The 13,648-nt window shown below is 39.6% G+C and overlaps 19 non-coding genes across 19 annotated transcripts; 16 read left to right on the top strand and 3 right to left on the bottom strand.

The window, feature by feature from the left end:
- Positions 1-941: 941 nt before the first annotated feature.
- Positions 942-1,013, bottom strand: trnaw-cca (transfer RNA tryptophan (anticodon CCA)). The gene has a single exon. It is a non-coding gene; the product is annotated as a tRNA-Trp (tRNA).
- Positions 1,014-1,327: 314 nt separating this feature from the next.
- trnaw-cca (transfer RNA tryptophan (anticodon CCA)) lies at positions 1,328-1,399 on the bottom strand. The gene has a single exon. It is a non-coding gene; the product is annotated as a tRNA-Trp (tRNA).
- Positions 1,400-1,621: 222 nt separating this feature from the next.
- On the bottom strand, positions 1,622-1,693 carry trnaw-cca (transfer RNA tryptophan (anticodon CCA)). Its single transcript has one exon. It is a non-coding gene; the product is annotated as a tRNA-Trp (tRNA).
- A 1,389-nt stretch (positions 1,694-3,082) lies between these two features.
- On the top strand, positions 3,083-3,154 carry trnaw-cca (transfer RNA tryptophan (anticodon CCA)). The gene has a single exon. It is a non-coding gene; the product is annotated as a tRNA-Trp (tRNA).
- Positions 3,155-3,465: 311 nt separating this feature from the next.
- trnaw-cca (transfer RNA tryptophan (anticodon CCA)) lies at positions 3,466-3,537 on the top strand. The gene has a single exon. It is a non-coding gene; the product is annotated as a tRNA-Trp (tRNA).
- Positions 3,538-3,759: 222 nt separating this feature from the next.
- trnaw-cca (transfer RNA tryptophan (anticodon CCA)) lies at positions 3,760-3,831 on the top strand. The gene has a single exon. It is a non-coding gene; the product is annotated as a tRNA-Trp (tRNA).
- A 314-nt stretch (positions 3,832-4,145) lies between these two features.
- trnaw-cca (transfer RNA tryptophan (anticodon CCA)) lies at positions 4,146-4,217 on the top strand. Its single transcript has one exon. It is a non-coding gene; the product is annotated as a tRNA-Trp (tRNA).
- Positions 4,218-6,727: 2,510 nt separating this feature from the next.
- Positions 6,728-6,799, top strand: trnaw-cca (transfer RNA tryptophan (anticodon CCA)). The gene has a single exon. It is a non-coding gene; the product is annotated as a tRNA-Trp (tRNA).
- A 313-nt stretch (positions 6,800-7,112) lies between these two features.
- On the top strand, positions 7,113-7,184 carry trnaw-cca (transfer RNA tryptophan (anticodon CCA)). The gene has a single exon. It is a non-coding gene; the product is annotated as a tRNA-Trp (tRNA).
- Positions 7,185-7,497: 313 nt separating this feature from the next.
- On the top strand, positions 7,498-7,569 carry trnaw-cca (transfer RNA tryptophan (anticodon CCA)). Its single transcript has one exon. It is a non-coding gene; the product is annotated as a tRNA-Trp (tRNA).
- Positions 7,570-8,832: 1,263 nt separating this feature from the next.
- Positions 8,833-8,904, top strand: trnaw-cca (transfer RNA tryptophan (anticodon CCA)). The gene has a single exon. It is a non-coding gene; the product is annotated as a tRNA-Trp (tRNA).
- Positions 8,905-9,217: 313 nt separating this feature from the next.
- On the top strand, positions 9,218-9,289 carry trnaw-cca (transfer RNA tryptophan (anticodon CCA)). The gene has a single exon. It is a non-coding gene; the product is annotated as a tRNA-Trp (tRNA).
- Positions 9,290-9,603: 314 nt separating this feature from the next.
- trnaw-cca (transfer RNA tryptophan (anticodon CCA)) lies at positions 9,604-9,675 on the top strand. The gene has a single exon. It is a non-coding gene; the product is annotated as a tRNA-Trp (tRNA).
- Positions 9,676-10,937: 1,262 nt separating this feature from the next.
- On the top strand, positions 10,938-11,009 carry trnaw-cca (transfer RNA tryptophan (anticodon CCA)). The gene has a single exon. It is a non-coding gene; the product is annotated as a tRNA-Trp (tRNA).
- A 313-nt stretch (positions 11,010-11,322) lies between these two features.
- On the top strand, positions 11,323-11,394 carry trnaw-cca (transfer RNA tryptophan (anticodon CCA)). Its single transcript has one exon. It is a non-coding gene; the product is annotated as a tRNA-Trp (tRNA).
- A 314-nt stretch (positions 11,395-11,708) lies between these two features.
- Positions 11,709-11,780, top strand: trnaw-cca (transfer RNA tryptophan (anticodon CCA)). Its single transcript has one exon. It is a non-coding gene; the product is annotated as a tRNA-Trp (tRNA).
- A 1,019-nt stretch (positions 11,781-12,799) lies between these two features.
- On the top strand, positions 12,800-12,871 carry trnaw-cca (transfer RNA tryptophan (anticodon CCA)). The gene has a single exon. It is a non-coding gene; the product is annotated as a tRNA-Trp (tRNA).
- Positions 12,872-13,182: 311 nt separating this feature from the next.
- trnaw-cca (transfer RNA tryptophan (anticodon CCA)) lies at positions 13,183-13,254 on the top strand. Its single transcript has one exon. It is a non-coding gene; the product is annotated as a tRNA-Trp (tRNA).
- A 222-nt stretch (positions 13,255-13,476) lies between these two features.
- On the top strand, positions 13,477-13,548 carry trnaw-cca (transfer RNA tryptophan (anticodon CCA)). The gene has a single exon. It is a non-coding gene; the product is annotated as a tRNA-Trp (tRNA).
- The last annotated feature ends 100 nt before the right edge of the window (positions 13,549-13,648 follow it).

Raw genomic sequence — 13,648 nt, 5'->3', positions numbered from 1 at the left:
TTATAACCACACTGAAGCAGTCCCAAAGCTCTTTACATATCAGCTCATTCACCCAATCACTCTCACATTCACACACCAGTGGGACAGGACTGCCATGCAAGGCACTAGTCGACCACTGGGAGCAACTTAGGGTTCAGTGTCTTGCCCAAGGACACTTCGATACATAGTCAGGTACTGGGATCGAACCCCCAACCTTTCGATCAGAAGACGACGCTCTACCACCTGAGCCACTGTCGCTAAGCTCCTCTGGTGAACCAGCATAAAAGTACGAAACTGAATCGATGGATGGATGCTGAATAAGCAATCTTTGAGTCGGATTCAACGAGGTGCCAAGCGCTATTTGGAAACCCGGCCACAATCTGGGACTCTTCGCAATTCTTCTGATCGAAGTTGCATCAAGGTCAGGTTTTTTATTTGCCTACAAAAAACCCCTACATGACCCGACTCAGCAGAAGGTGAGCTACCCATTTTCAACCACCACGTGGTAGGAATCAACCCTTTTGTTTTTTCTGCTGGATCTTGGGACCCCTACTTTAAAAAAAAAAACCCCAACGGAAACAAAATCATGAACTAAACCTTGGACTCTTATAAATTGAAGAGCCACAACTCACCACATGAACTGAGTTGTTTTGTTTTTTCCTTTCTCTTTTGTTCCCATTGTGCAAATGTCTACTATATATATTTATTATTGAATATCTACATATACTGTATATATATTTGTATATAATCTTTGAATTTCTAATATATACTGGTTTGCAAACAGTTCTGATTTTGCCTGTTTTATTTACACACAGACTCTAGCTGAGATGAATCTGTCTGATTGGCGGTAATACTTATTTTATAGCCTATCACAGTCAGTTCCTCTAGCCTAAATGAGCATTACAAGGTACAAAATGATACCTATTTAAAAGAGATCCAGCATAATTTCAAAACTGTCCACTTGATCCTGATGTGACTTGAACACATAACCTTCTGATCTGGAGTCAGACGCGTTACCATTGCGCCACAGAATCTTGGCAAATGCTAAATCTAAATGTTACCAAAAATAAAAAAATTTTAATGTGGCTTTTTCCTATGCTGCCTGGAACAGGTTTAGGATCTCTATGTTTTGATGCTCGCTCAAGTATTTTTGGGTACACACCAGACCAGACCATAGCTCTCATCGAAAATGTACTTGCAGAGAGAGAGAGACACCTCAACTCTTTTCCATCGTAGTGGCCTATCTGTAAATTATCTTTGATAGACTCGATTATAAAAGCCAAACAGTGACTATTACAAAATGGTAAACATTTAAAAAAATTCCAGCTGAATTTCTGAACTGTCCACTTGATCCTGAAGTGACTTGAACACATAACCTTCTGATCTGGAGTCAGACGCGCTACCATTGCGCCACAGAATCATGTAGTATGAGAGATTTAAATGTTACTGAAAATTATTTTTTCTAAATTTGGCTTTCTCTTTTGCAGTTTGGCACAGGTTTAGGATCTCCATGTTTTATTGCTAGTTCAAGCATTCTTGGGTACACACTAGACCAAACCATAGTTCTCATCGAAAATGTACTTGCGGTTACAAAATGATATGTATTTGAAAGAGATCCAGCATAATTTCAATACTGTCCACTTGATCCTGATGTGACTTGAACACATGACCTCCTGATCTGGAGTCAGACGCGCTACCATTGCACCACAGGATCTTGTCTAACATGAGATCTAAATGTTACAGAATCGAATTTCTTTTATGCGGTTTTTTTCCATTGCCGCTTGGCACAGGTTTAGGATCTCTATGTTTCAATGCTAGTTCAAGTATTGTTGGGTACACACTAGCCCAGACAACAGTTGTTCTCATTGAGAACGTACTTGCAGACGGAGACACTTCAACTGTTTTCTTTCCTAGTGACCTATCTGTAAATTATCTCTGATAGACTTGACACCAAAAGTCAAACATATACCGTTACAAAATGATAAACATGTAAGAGTCATTCTGATGACATCTTGGAGTAACCACTTGATCCTGATGTGACTAGAACACGTAACCTTCTGATCTGGAGTCAGACGTGCTACCATTGCGCCACAGGATCTTGTCGAATGTGAGATTTAAATGTTTCAGGTTATGATTTTTTTATGCAGCTTTTTCCTTTGCCACTTGGCACAGGTTTGAGTTGTGGCTCTTCAATTCATAAGAGTCCAAGGTTTAGTTCATGATTTTGTTTCCGTTGGGTTTTTTTTTTTTAAGTAGGGGTCCCAAGATCCAGCAGAAAAAACAAAAGGGTTGATTCCTACCACGTGGTGGTTGAAAATGGGTAGCTCACCATCTGCTGAGTCGGGTCATGTAGGGGTTTTTTGTAGGCAAATAAAAAACCTGACCTTGATGCAACTTCGATCAGAAGAATTGTGAAGAGTCCCAGATTGTGGCCGGGTTTCCAAATAGCGCTTGGCACCTCGTTGAATCCGACTCAAAGATTGCTTATTCAGCATCCATCCATCGATTCAGTTTCGTACTTTTGTGCCGGTTCACCAGAGGAGTTTAGCATGCTTGCTCCTGGGTAGCTGATCGCCCGGAAGTTACAACAACTATGACCTCATTTTGTAGGCGGTAACCCCGTAGTGCGGCGGAACATTTTCACAATAAAAGTAGGTCAAGTAACATGGGTTACAAACTGTTTGGCTTTTTGTATCAAGTCTGTCAAAGATAATCTACAGATAAGCCACAACGATGGAGAAGACTTGAGGTGTTTCTCTCTCTGTCTGGTCTAGTGTGTACCCAAGAATACTTGAACTAGCAACAAAACATAGAGATCCTAATCATGTGCCAGGCGGCAAAGGAAAAAGCCACATTAAAAAAATAAAAAATATTTGGTAACATTTAGATCTCACGTTTGACAAGTTCTTGTGGCTCGATGGTAGGGCGTCTAACTCCAGATTATAAAGCGATGTGTTCAAGTCATATTGTCTGGTCAAGTGTGTACCCAACAATACTTGAACTACCATTAAAACATGGAGCTCCTAAACCTGTGCCAAGTGGCAAAGGAAAAAGCTGCATAAAAAAATCATAACTTGAAACATTTAAATTTCACATTTGACAAGATCCTGTGGCGCAATGGTAGCGTGTCTGACTCCAGATCAGAAGGTTATGTGTTCAAGTCACATCAGGATCAAGTGGTTACTCCATGATATCAGCAGGATCTCTCTTACATATTTATCATTTTGTAACGGTATATGTTTGACTTTTGGTGTCAAGTCTATCAGAGATAATTTACAGATAGGCCACTACAAAAGAAATCAGTTGAAGAGTCTCTGTTTGCAAGTACGTTTTCAATGAGAACAACTGTTGTCTGGGCTAGTGTGTACCCAACAATACTTGAACTAGCATTGAAACATAGAGATCCTAAACCTGTGCCAAGCGGCAATGGAAAAAACCGCATAAAAGGAATTCGGTTCTGTAACATTTAGATCTCATTTTTGACAAGATCCTGTGGCGCAATGGTAGCGTGTCTGACTCCAGATCAGAAGGTCATGTGTTCAAGTCACATCAGGATCAAGTGGACAGTATTGAAATTATGCTGGACCTCTTTCAAATATATATCATTTTGTAACCACAAGTACATTTTCGATGAGAACTATGGTTTGGTCTAGTGTGTACCCAAGAATGCTTGAACTAGCAATAAAACATGGAGATCCTAAACCTGTGCCAAACTGCAAAAGAGAAAGCCAAATTTAGAAAAAATAATTTTCAGTAACATTTAAATCTCTCATACTACATGATTCTGTGGCGCAATGGTAGCGCGTCTGACTCCAGATCAGAAGGTTATGTGTTCAAGTCACTTCAGGATCAAGTGGACAGTTCAGAAATTCAGCTGGAATTTTTTTAAATGTTTACCATTTTGTAACAGTAACTGTTTGGCTTTTATTATCGAGTCTATCAAAGATAATTTACAGATAGGCCACTACGATGGAAAAGAGTTGAGGTGTCTCTCTCTCTCTGCAAGTACATTTTCGATGAGAGCTATGGTCTGGTCTGGTGCATACCCAAAAATACTTGAGCGAGCATCAAAACATAGAGATCCTAAACCTGTTCCAGGCAGCATAGGAAAAAGCCACATTAAAAAAAATTTATTTTTGGTAACATTTAGATTTTGCATTTGCCAAGATTCTGTGGCGCAATGGTAGCGCGTCTGACTCCAGATCAGAAGGTTATGTGTTCAAGTCACATCAGGATCAAGTGGACAATTTTGAAATTATGCTGGATCTCTTTTAAATACGTATCATTTTGTAACTTGTAATGCTCATTTAGGCTAGAGGAACTGACTGTGATAGGCTATAAAATAAGTATTATTTTTCACCACTTGCTCTCAGAGGAGACGGACGCTATTTTCTTCCCTCTCCCAAATTTTCCCTGCTTGCTGCTCTTTTGTCTTGTTTTGTCTTGTTCAAATCTAACAGGAGCCTCTATCAGCATCCCAATCCCGAATCTAATCATGGAATTGATTATCTGGTCTTTCTTCGCTTTTGGTCAAATTTCTCTATTAGAAGGATGGGAAATGGGAGAGTCCACAAGTCCTGAGGATGTGGAAGACATCCATCACCAGATTGGAATGTATGATATCGGGTCTTATGCTGATTGGATCTGGCATTTTCCTGAATTATCGCAAAAAATTGGATTACGTTGGCAGCACTACTGGAAGCCGCAGTTAACGAAGAAAGGAGCCAAACTCTCTGAACTCTCTCAGATGGATTCCACCGTGGAACTTTAAGAGGAGGATAGTTTGTCTCACAGGATATGGCCACACTATTGGATTACTTATCGAACTGACCAGGAACAGTAGGGCTGGCAGCCATGTTATGGCTAGCCCGTCTCAAAACACCTTCTCTATTCTCATTCGCCCCCCCCCCCTGAATGAGCAGCCTGTGGTCTGTTTTCTTCTCTCCAAACTCTCCAAGGACGGAATGTTGATAAGACGCTCTGACCTTTCCCTCACTTTTCATGTACACCTGGTCCCGGCTCTGCCAACGAACTCTCGAGGTCATCTCTATGTGAGAGTCAGCAGCAGAGTCTGAGTAAACAGGCTTATCTCAACGAACACTTTCACTCCCCCTACATCACTACATATCCTATATTGTCACTGTCTCTTCTGGCTCCAACCCTCCTCCCTCCCAGCGGTTGGTCAGTAGGAGGCGCGCCATAAGGGCAGCGCCACACTGTGGCTGACCTGCGAACTACCCATTCTAAAGACCCATCCCCTGTGATAACGTGCTGTTGTATTGAATTGAATGTTGTGTTTGTGGGTTTCTGTCGCAATGTTGCTGAAGAGTTTTTTTTCATGATCCCAAACTCTGCCCCTCTCTACAAGGGCCTAGTTTGGTTTTTGCCTTTTTTTATCTCTTCTTCCTCCCCATCGTTTGTTATCCCATTTCTAATCTGAATAAGGGGCGCCGCCCTGGTGGCGAACCACAGTTCTCCCGCTCCTGTGCTCCCATGTTTATGATTGTCTTTTCATGTTTTCTTGGACGGGATGAAACTGAAATGTGATTTCGTTGCTCTGTAACATGTGCAATGACAAATAAACTCATCTCATCTATTACCGCCAATCAGACAGATTCATCTCAGCTCGAGTCTGTGTGTAAATAAAACAGGCAAAATCAGAACTGTTTGCAAACCAGTATATATTAGAAATTCAAAGATTATATACAAATATATATACAGTATATGTAGATATTCAATAATAAATATATATAGTAGACATTTGCACAATGGGAACAAAAGAGAAAGGAAAAAACAAAACAACTCAGTTCATGTGGTGAGTTGTGGCTCTTCAATTCATAAGAGTCCAAGGTTTAGTTCATGATTTTGTTTCCGTTGGGGTTTTTTTTTTAAAAGTAGGGGTCCCAAGATCCAGCAGAAAAAACAAAAGGGTTGATTCCTACCACGTGGTGGTTGAAAAATGGGTAGCTCACCTTCTGCTGAGTTGGGTTATGTAGGGGGGTTTTTTGTAGGCAAATAAAAAACCTGACCTTGACGCAACTTCGATCAGAAGAATTGCGAAGAGTCCCAGATTGTGGCCGGGTTTCCAAATAGCGCTTGGCACCTCGTTGAATCCGACTCAAAGATTGCTTATTCAGCATCCATCCATCGATTCAGTTTCGTACTTTTGTGCCGGTTCACCAGAGGAGTTTAGCATGCTTGCTCCTGGGTAGCTGATCGCCCGGAAGTTACAACAACTATGACCTCATTTTGTAGGCGGTAACCCCGTAGTGCGGCGGAACATTTTCACAATAAAAGTAGGTCAAGTAACATGGGTTACAAACTGTTTGGCTTTTTGTATCAAGTCTGTCAAAGATAATCTACAGATAAGCCACAACGATGGAGAAGACTTGAGGTGTTTCTCTCTCTGTCTGGTCTAGTGTGTACCCAAGAATACTTGAACTAGCAACAAAACATAGAGATCCTAATCATGTGCCAGGCGGCAAAGGAAAAAGCCACATTAAAAAAATAAAAAATATTTGGTAACATTTAGATCTCACGTTTGACAAGTTCTTGTGGCTCGATGGTAGGGCGTCTAACTCCAGATTATAAAGCGATGTGTTCAAGTCATATTGTCTGGTCAAGTGTGTACCCAACAATACTTGAACTACCATTAAAACATGGAGCTCCTAAACCTGTGCCAAGTGGCAAAGGAAAAAGCTGCATAAAAAAATCATAACTTGAAACATTTAAATTTCACATTTGACAAGATCTTGTGGCGCAATGGTAGCGTGTCTGACTCCAGATCAGAAGGTTATGTGTTCAAGTCACATCAGGATCAAGTGGTTACTCCATGATATCAGCAGGATCTCTCTTACATATTTATCATTTTGTAATGGTATATGTTTGACTTTTGGTGTCAAGTCTATCAGAGATAATTTACAGATAGGCCACTACAAAAGAAATCAGTTGAAGAGTCTCTGTTTGCAAGTACGTTTTCAATGAGAACAACTGTTGTCTGGGCTAGTGTGTACCCAACAATACTTGAACTAGCATTGAAACATAGAGATCCTAAACCTGTGCCAAACTGCAAAAGAGAAAGCCAAATTTAGAAAAAATAATTTTGAGTAACATTTAGATCCCTCATACTACATGATTCTGTGGCGCAATGGTAGCGCGTCTGACTCCAGATCAGAAGGTTATGTGTTCAAGTCACTTCAGGATCAAGTGGACAGTTCAGAAATTCAGCTGGAATTTTTTTAAATGTTTACCATTTTGTAACAGTAACTGTTTGGCTTTAATTATTGAGTCTATCAAAGATAATTTACAGATAGGCCACTACGATGGAAAAGAGTTGAGGTGTCTCTCTCTCTCTGCAAGTACATTTTCGATGAGAGCTATGGTCTGGTCTGGTGCGTACCCAAAAATACTTGAACGAGCATCAAAACATAGAGATCCTAAACCTGTTCCAGGCAGCATAGGAAAAAGCCACATTAAAAATTTTTATTTTTGGTAACATTTAGATTTAGCATTTACCAAGATTCTGTGGCGCAATGGTAGCGCGTCTGACTCCAAATCAGAAGGTTATGTGTTCAAGTCACTTCAGGATCAAGTGAACAGTTTTGAAAATATGCTGGATCTCTTTTAAATAGGTATCATTTTGTAACTTGTAATGCTCATTTAGGCTAGAGGAACTGACTGTGATAGGCTATAAAATAAGTATTACCGCCAATCAGACAGATTCATCTCAGCTCAAGTCTGTGTGTAAATAAAACAGGCAAAATCAGAACTGTTTGCAAACCAGTATATATTAGAAATTCAAAGATTATATACAAATATATATACAGTATATGTAGATATTCAATAATAAATATATATAGTAGACATTTGCACAATGGGAACAAAAGAGAAAGGAAAAAACAAAACAACTCAGTTCATGTGGTGAGTTGTGGCTCTTCAATTCATAAGAGTCCAAGGTTTAGTTCATGATTTTGTTTCCGTTGGGGTTTTTTTTTTAAAAGTAGGGGTCCCAAGATCCAGCAGAAAAAACAAAAGGGTTGATTCCTACCACGTGGTGGTTGAAAATGGGTAGCTCACCTTCTGCTGAGTTGGGTTATGTAGGGGGGGTTTTTTGTAGGCAAATAAAAAACCTGACCTTGACGCAACTTCGATCAGAAGAATTGCGAAGAGTCCCAGATTGTGGCCGGGTTTCCAAATAGCGCTTGGCACCTCGTTGAATCCGACTCAAAGATTGCTTATTCAGCATCCATCCATCGATTCAGTTTCGTACTTTTGTGCCGGTTCACCAGAGGAGTTTAGCATGCTTGCTCCTGGGTAGCTGATCGCCCGGAAGTTACAACAACTATGACCTCATTTTGTAGGCGGTAACCCCGTAGTGCGGCGGAACATTTTCACAATAAAAGTAGGTCAAGTAACATGGGTTACAAACTGTTTGGCTTTTTGTATCAAGTCTGTCAAAGATAATCTACAGATAAGCCACAACGATGGAGAAGACTTGAGGTGTTTCTCTCTCTGTCTGGTCTAGTGTGTACCCAAGAATACTTGAACTAGCAACAAAACATAGAGATCCTAATCATGTGCCAGGCGGCAAAGGAAAAAGCCACATTAAAAAAATAAAAAATATTTGGTAACATTTAGATCTCACGTTTGACAAGTTCTTGTGGCTCGATGGTAGGGCGTCTAACTCCAGATTATAAAGCGATGTGTTCAAGTCATATTGTCTGGTCAAGTGTGTACCCAACAATACTTGAACTACCATTAAAACATGGAGCTCCTAAACCTGTGCCAAGTGGCAAAGGAAAAAGCTGCATAAAAAAATCATAACTTGAAACATTTAAATTTCACATTTGACAAGATCCTGTGGCGCAATGGTAGCGTGTCTGACTCCAGATCAGAAGGTTATGTGTTCAAGTCACATCAGGATCAAGTGGTTACTCCATGATATCAGCAGGATCTCTCTTACATATTTATCATTTTGTAACGGTATATGTTTGACTTTTGGTGTCAAGTCTATCAGAGATAATTTACAGATAGGCCACTACAAAAGAAATCAGTTGAAGAGTCTCTGTTTGCAAGTACGTTTTCAATGAGAACAACTGTTGTCTGGGCTAGTGTGTACCCAACAATACTTGAACTAGCATTGAAACATAGAGATCCTAAACCTGTGCCAAACTGCAAAAGAGAAAGCCAAATTTAGAAAAAATAATTTTGAGTAACATTTAGATCCCTCATACTACATGATTCTGTGGCGCAATGGTAGCGCGTCTGACTCCAGATCAGAAGGTTATGTGTTCAAGTCACTTCAGGATCAAGTGGACAGTTCAGAAATTCAGCTGGAATTTTTTTAAATGTTTACCATTTTGTAACAGTAACTGTTTGGCTTTAATTATTGAGTCTATCAAAGATAATTTACAGATAGGCCACTACGATGGAAAAGAGTTGAGGTGTCTCTCTCTCTCTGCAAGTACATTTTCGATGAGAGCTATGGTCTGGTCTGGTGCGTACCCAAAAATACTTGAACGAGCATCAAAACATAGAGATCCTAAACCTGTTCCAGGCAGCATAGGAAAAAGCCACATTAAAAATTTTTTATTTTTGGTAACATTTAGATTTAGCATTTACCAAGATTCTGTGGCGCAATGGTAGCGCGTCTGACTCCAAATCAGAAGGTTATGTGTTCAAGTCACTTCAGGATCAAGTGAACAGTTTTGAAAATATGCTGGATCTCTTTTAAATAGGTATCATTTTGTAACTTGTAATGCTCATTTAGGCTAGAGGAACTGACTGTGATAGGCTATAAAATAAGTATTACCGCCAATCAGACAGATTCATCTCAGCTCAAGTCTGTGTGTAAATAAAACAGGCAAAATCAGAACTGTTTGCAAACCAGTATATATTAGAAATTCAAAGATTATATACAAATATATATACAGTATATGTAGATATTCAATAATAAATATATATAGTAGACATTTGCACAATGGGAACAAAAGAGAAAGGAAAAAACAAAACAACTCAGTTCATGTGGTGAGTTGTGGCTCTTCAATTCATAAGAGTCCAAGGTTTAGTTCATGATTTTGTTTCCGTTGGGGTTTTTTTTTTAAAAGTAGGGGTCCCAAGATCCAGCAGAAAAAACAAAAGGGTTGATTCCTACCACGTGGTGGTTGAAAATGGGTAGCTCACCTTCTGCTGAGTTGGGTTATGTAGGGGGGTTTTTTGTAGGCAAATAAAAAACCTGACCTTGACGCAACTTCGATCAGAAGAATTGCGAAGAGTCCCAGATTGTGGCCGGGTTTCCAAATAGCGCTTGGCACCTCGTTGAATCCGACTCAAAGATTGCTTATTCAGCATCCATCCATCGATTCAGTTTCGTACTTTTGTGCCGGTTCACCAGAGGAGTTTAGCATGCTTGCTCCTGGGTAGCTGATCGCCCGGAAGTTACAACAACTATGACCTCATTTTGTAGGCGGTAACCCCGTAGTGCGGCGGAACATTTTCACAATAAAAGTAGGTCAAGTAACATGGGTTACAAACTGTTTGGCTTTTTGTATCAAGTCTGTCAAAGATAATCTACAGATAAGCCACAACGATGGAGAAGACTTGAGGTGTTTCTCTCTCTGTCTGGTCTAGTGTGTACCCAAGAATACTTGAACTAGCAACAAAACATAGAGATCCTAATCATGTGCCAGGCGGCAAAGGAAAAAGCCACATTAAAAAAATAAAAAATATTTGGTAACATTTAGATCTCACGTTTGACAAGTTCTTGTGGCTCGATGGTAGGGCGTCTAACTCCAGATTATAAAGCGATGTGTTCAAGTCATATTGTCTGGTCAAGTGTGTACCCAACAATACTTGAACTACCATTAAAACATGGAGCTCCTAAACCTGTGCCAAGTGGCAAAGGAAAAAGCTGCATAAAAAAATCATAACTTGAAACATTTAAATTTCACATTTGACAAGATCCTGTGGCGCAATGGTAGCGTGTCTGACTCCAGATCAGAAGGTTATGTGTTCAAGTCACATCAGGATCAAGTGGTTACTCCATGATATCAGCAGGATCTCTCTTACATATTTATCATTTTGTAATGGTATATGTTTGACTTTTGGTGTCAAGTCTATCAGAGATAATTTACAGATAGGCCACTACAAAAGAAATCAGTTGAAGAGTCTCTGTTTGCAAGTACGTTTTCAATGAGAACAACTGTTGTCTGGGCTAGTGTGTACCCAACAATACTTGAACTAGCATTGAAACATAGAGATCCTAAACCTGTGCCAAACTGCAAAAGAGAAAGCCAAATTTAGAAAAAATAATTTTGAGTAACATTTAGATCCCTCATACTACATGATTCTGTGGCGCAATGGTAGCGCGTCTGACTCCAGATCAGAAGGTTATGTGTTCAAGTCACTTCAGGATCAAGTGGACAGTTCAGAAATTCAGCTGGAATTTTTTTAAATGTTTACCATTTTGTAACAGTAACTGTTTGGCTTTAATTATTGAGTCTATCAAAGATAATTTACAGATAGGCCACTACGATGGAAAAGAGTTGAGGTGTCTCTCTCTCTCTGCAAGTACATTTTCGATGAGAGCTATGGTCTGGTCTGGTGCGTACCCAAAAATACTTGAACGAGCATCAAAACATAGAGATCCTAAACCTGTTCCAGGCAGCATAGGAAAAAGCCACATTAAAATTTTTTTATTTTTGGTAACATTTAGATTTAGCATTTACCAAGATTCTGTGGCGCAATGGTAGCGCGTCTGACTCCAAATCAGAAGGTTATGTGTTCAAGTCACTTCAGGATCAAGTGAACAGTTTTGAAAATATGCTGGATCTCTTTTAAATAGGTATCATTTTGTAACTTGTAATGCTCATTTAGGCTAGAGGAACTGACTGTGATAGGCTATAAAATAAGTATTACCGCCAATCAGACAGATTCATCTCAGCTCAAGTCTGTGTGTAAATAAAACAGGCAAAATCAGAACTGTTTGCAAACCAGTATATATTAGAAATTCAAAGATTATATACAAATATATATACAGTATATGTAGATATTCAATAATAAATATATATAGTAGACATTTGCACAATGGGAACAAAAGAGAAAGGAAAAAACAAAACAACTCAGTTCATGTGATGAGTTGTGGCTCTTCAATTTATAAGAGTCCAAGGTTTAGTTCATGATTTTGTTTCCGTTGGGGTTTTTTTTTTTAAAGTAGGGGTCCCAAGATCCAGCAGAAAAAACAAAAGGGTTGATTCCTACCACGTGGTGGTTGAAAATGGGTAGCTCACCATCTGCTGAGTCGGGTCATGTAGGGGTTTTTTGTAGGCAAATAAAAAACCTGACCTTGACGCAACTTCGATCAGAAGAATTGCGAAGAGTCCCAGATTGTGGCCGGGTTTCCAAATAGCGCTTGGCACCTCGTTGAATCCGACTCAAAGTTTGCTTATTCAGCATCCATCCATCGATTCAGTTTCGTACTTTTGTGCCGGTTCACCAGAGGAGTTTAGCATGCTTGCTCCTGGGTAGCTGATCGCCCGGAAGTTACAACAACTATGACCTCATTTTGTAGGCGGTAACCCCGTAGTGCGGCGGAACATTTTCACAATAAAAGTAGGTCAAGTAACATGGGTTACAAACTGTTTGGCTTTTTGTATCAAGTCTATCAAAGATAATCTACAGATAAGCCACAACGATGGAGAAGACTTGAGGTGTTTCTCTCTCTGTCTGGTCTAGTGTGTACCCAAGAATACTTGAACTAGCAACAAAACATAGAGATCCTAATCATGTGCCAGGCGGCAAAGGAAAAAGCCACATTTGACAAGATCCTGTGGCGCAATGGTAGCATGTCTGACTCCAGATCAGAAGGTTATGTGTTCAAATCACATCAGGATCAAGTGGTTACTCCAAGATGTCATCAGAATCTATCTTACATATTTATCATTTTGTAACGGTATATGTTTGACTTTTGGTGTCAAGTCTATCAGAGATAATTTACAGATAGGCCACTACAAAAGAAATCAGTTGAAGAGTCTCTGTTTGCAAGTACGTTTTCAATGAGAACAACTGTTGTCTGGGCTAGTGTGTACCCAACAATACTTGAACTAGCATTGAAACATAGAGATCCTAAACCTGTGCCAAGCGGCAATGGAAAAAACCGCATAAAAGGAATTCGGTTCTGTAACATTTAGATCTCATTTTTGACAAGATCCTGTGGCGCAATGGTAGCGTGTCTGACTCCAGATCAGAAGGTCATGTGTTCAAGTCACATCAGGATCAAGTGGACAGTATTGAAATTATGCTGGACCTCTTTCAAATATATATCATTTTGTAACCACAAGTACATTTTCGATGAGAACTATGGTTTGGTCTAGTGTGTACCCAAGAATGCTTGAACTAGCAATAAAACATGGAGATCCTAAACCTGTGCCAAACTGCAAAAGAGAAAGCCAAATTTAGAAAAAATAATTTTCAGTAACATTTAAATCTCTCATACTACATGATTCTGTGGCGCAATGGTAGCGCGTCTGACTCCAGATCAGAAGGTTATGTGTTCAAGTCACTTCAGGATCAAGTGGAAAGTTCAGAAATTCAGCTGGAATTTTTTTAAATGTTTACCATTTTGTAACAGTAACTGTTTGGCTTTTATTATCGAGTCTATCAAAGATAATTT

This window comes from Gouania willdenowi, chromosome 19 (assembly GCF_900634775.1).
Source record: "Gouania willdenowi chromosome 19, fGouWil2.1, whole genome shotgun sequence".
Classification (NCBI taxonomy): Eukaryota; Metazoa; Chordata; class Actinopteri; order Blenniiformes; family Gobiesocidae; genus Gouania; species Gouania willdenowi.
The sequence above is the reverse complement of the archived record's forward strand: the minus strand, read 5'-3'. Positions and strand labels throughout refer to the sequence as shown.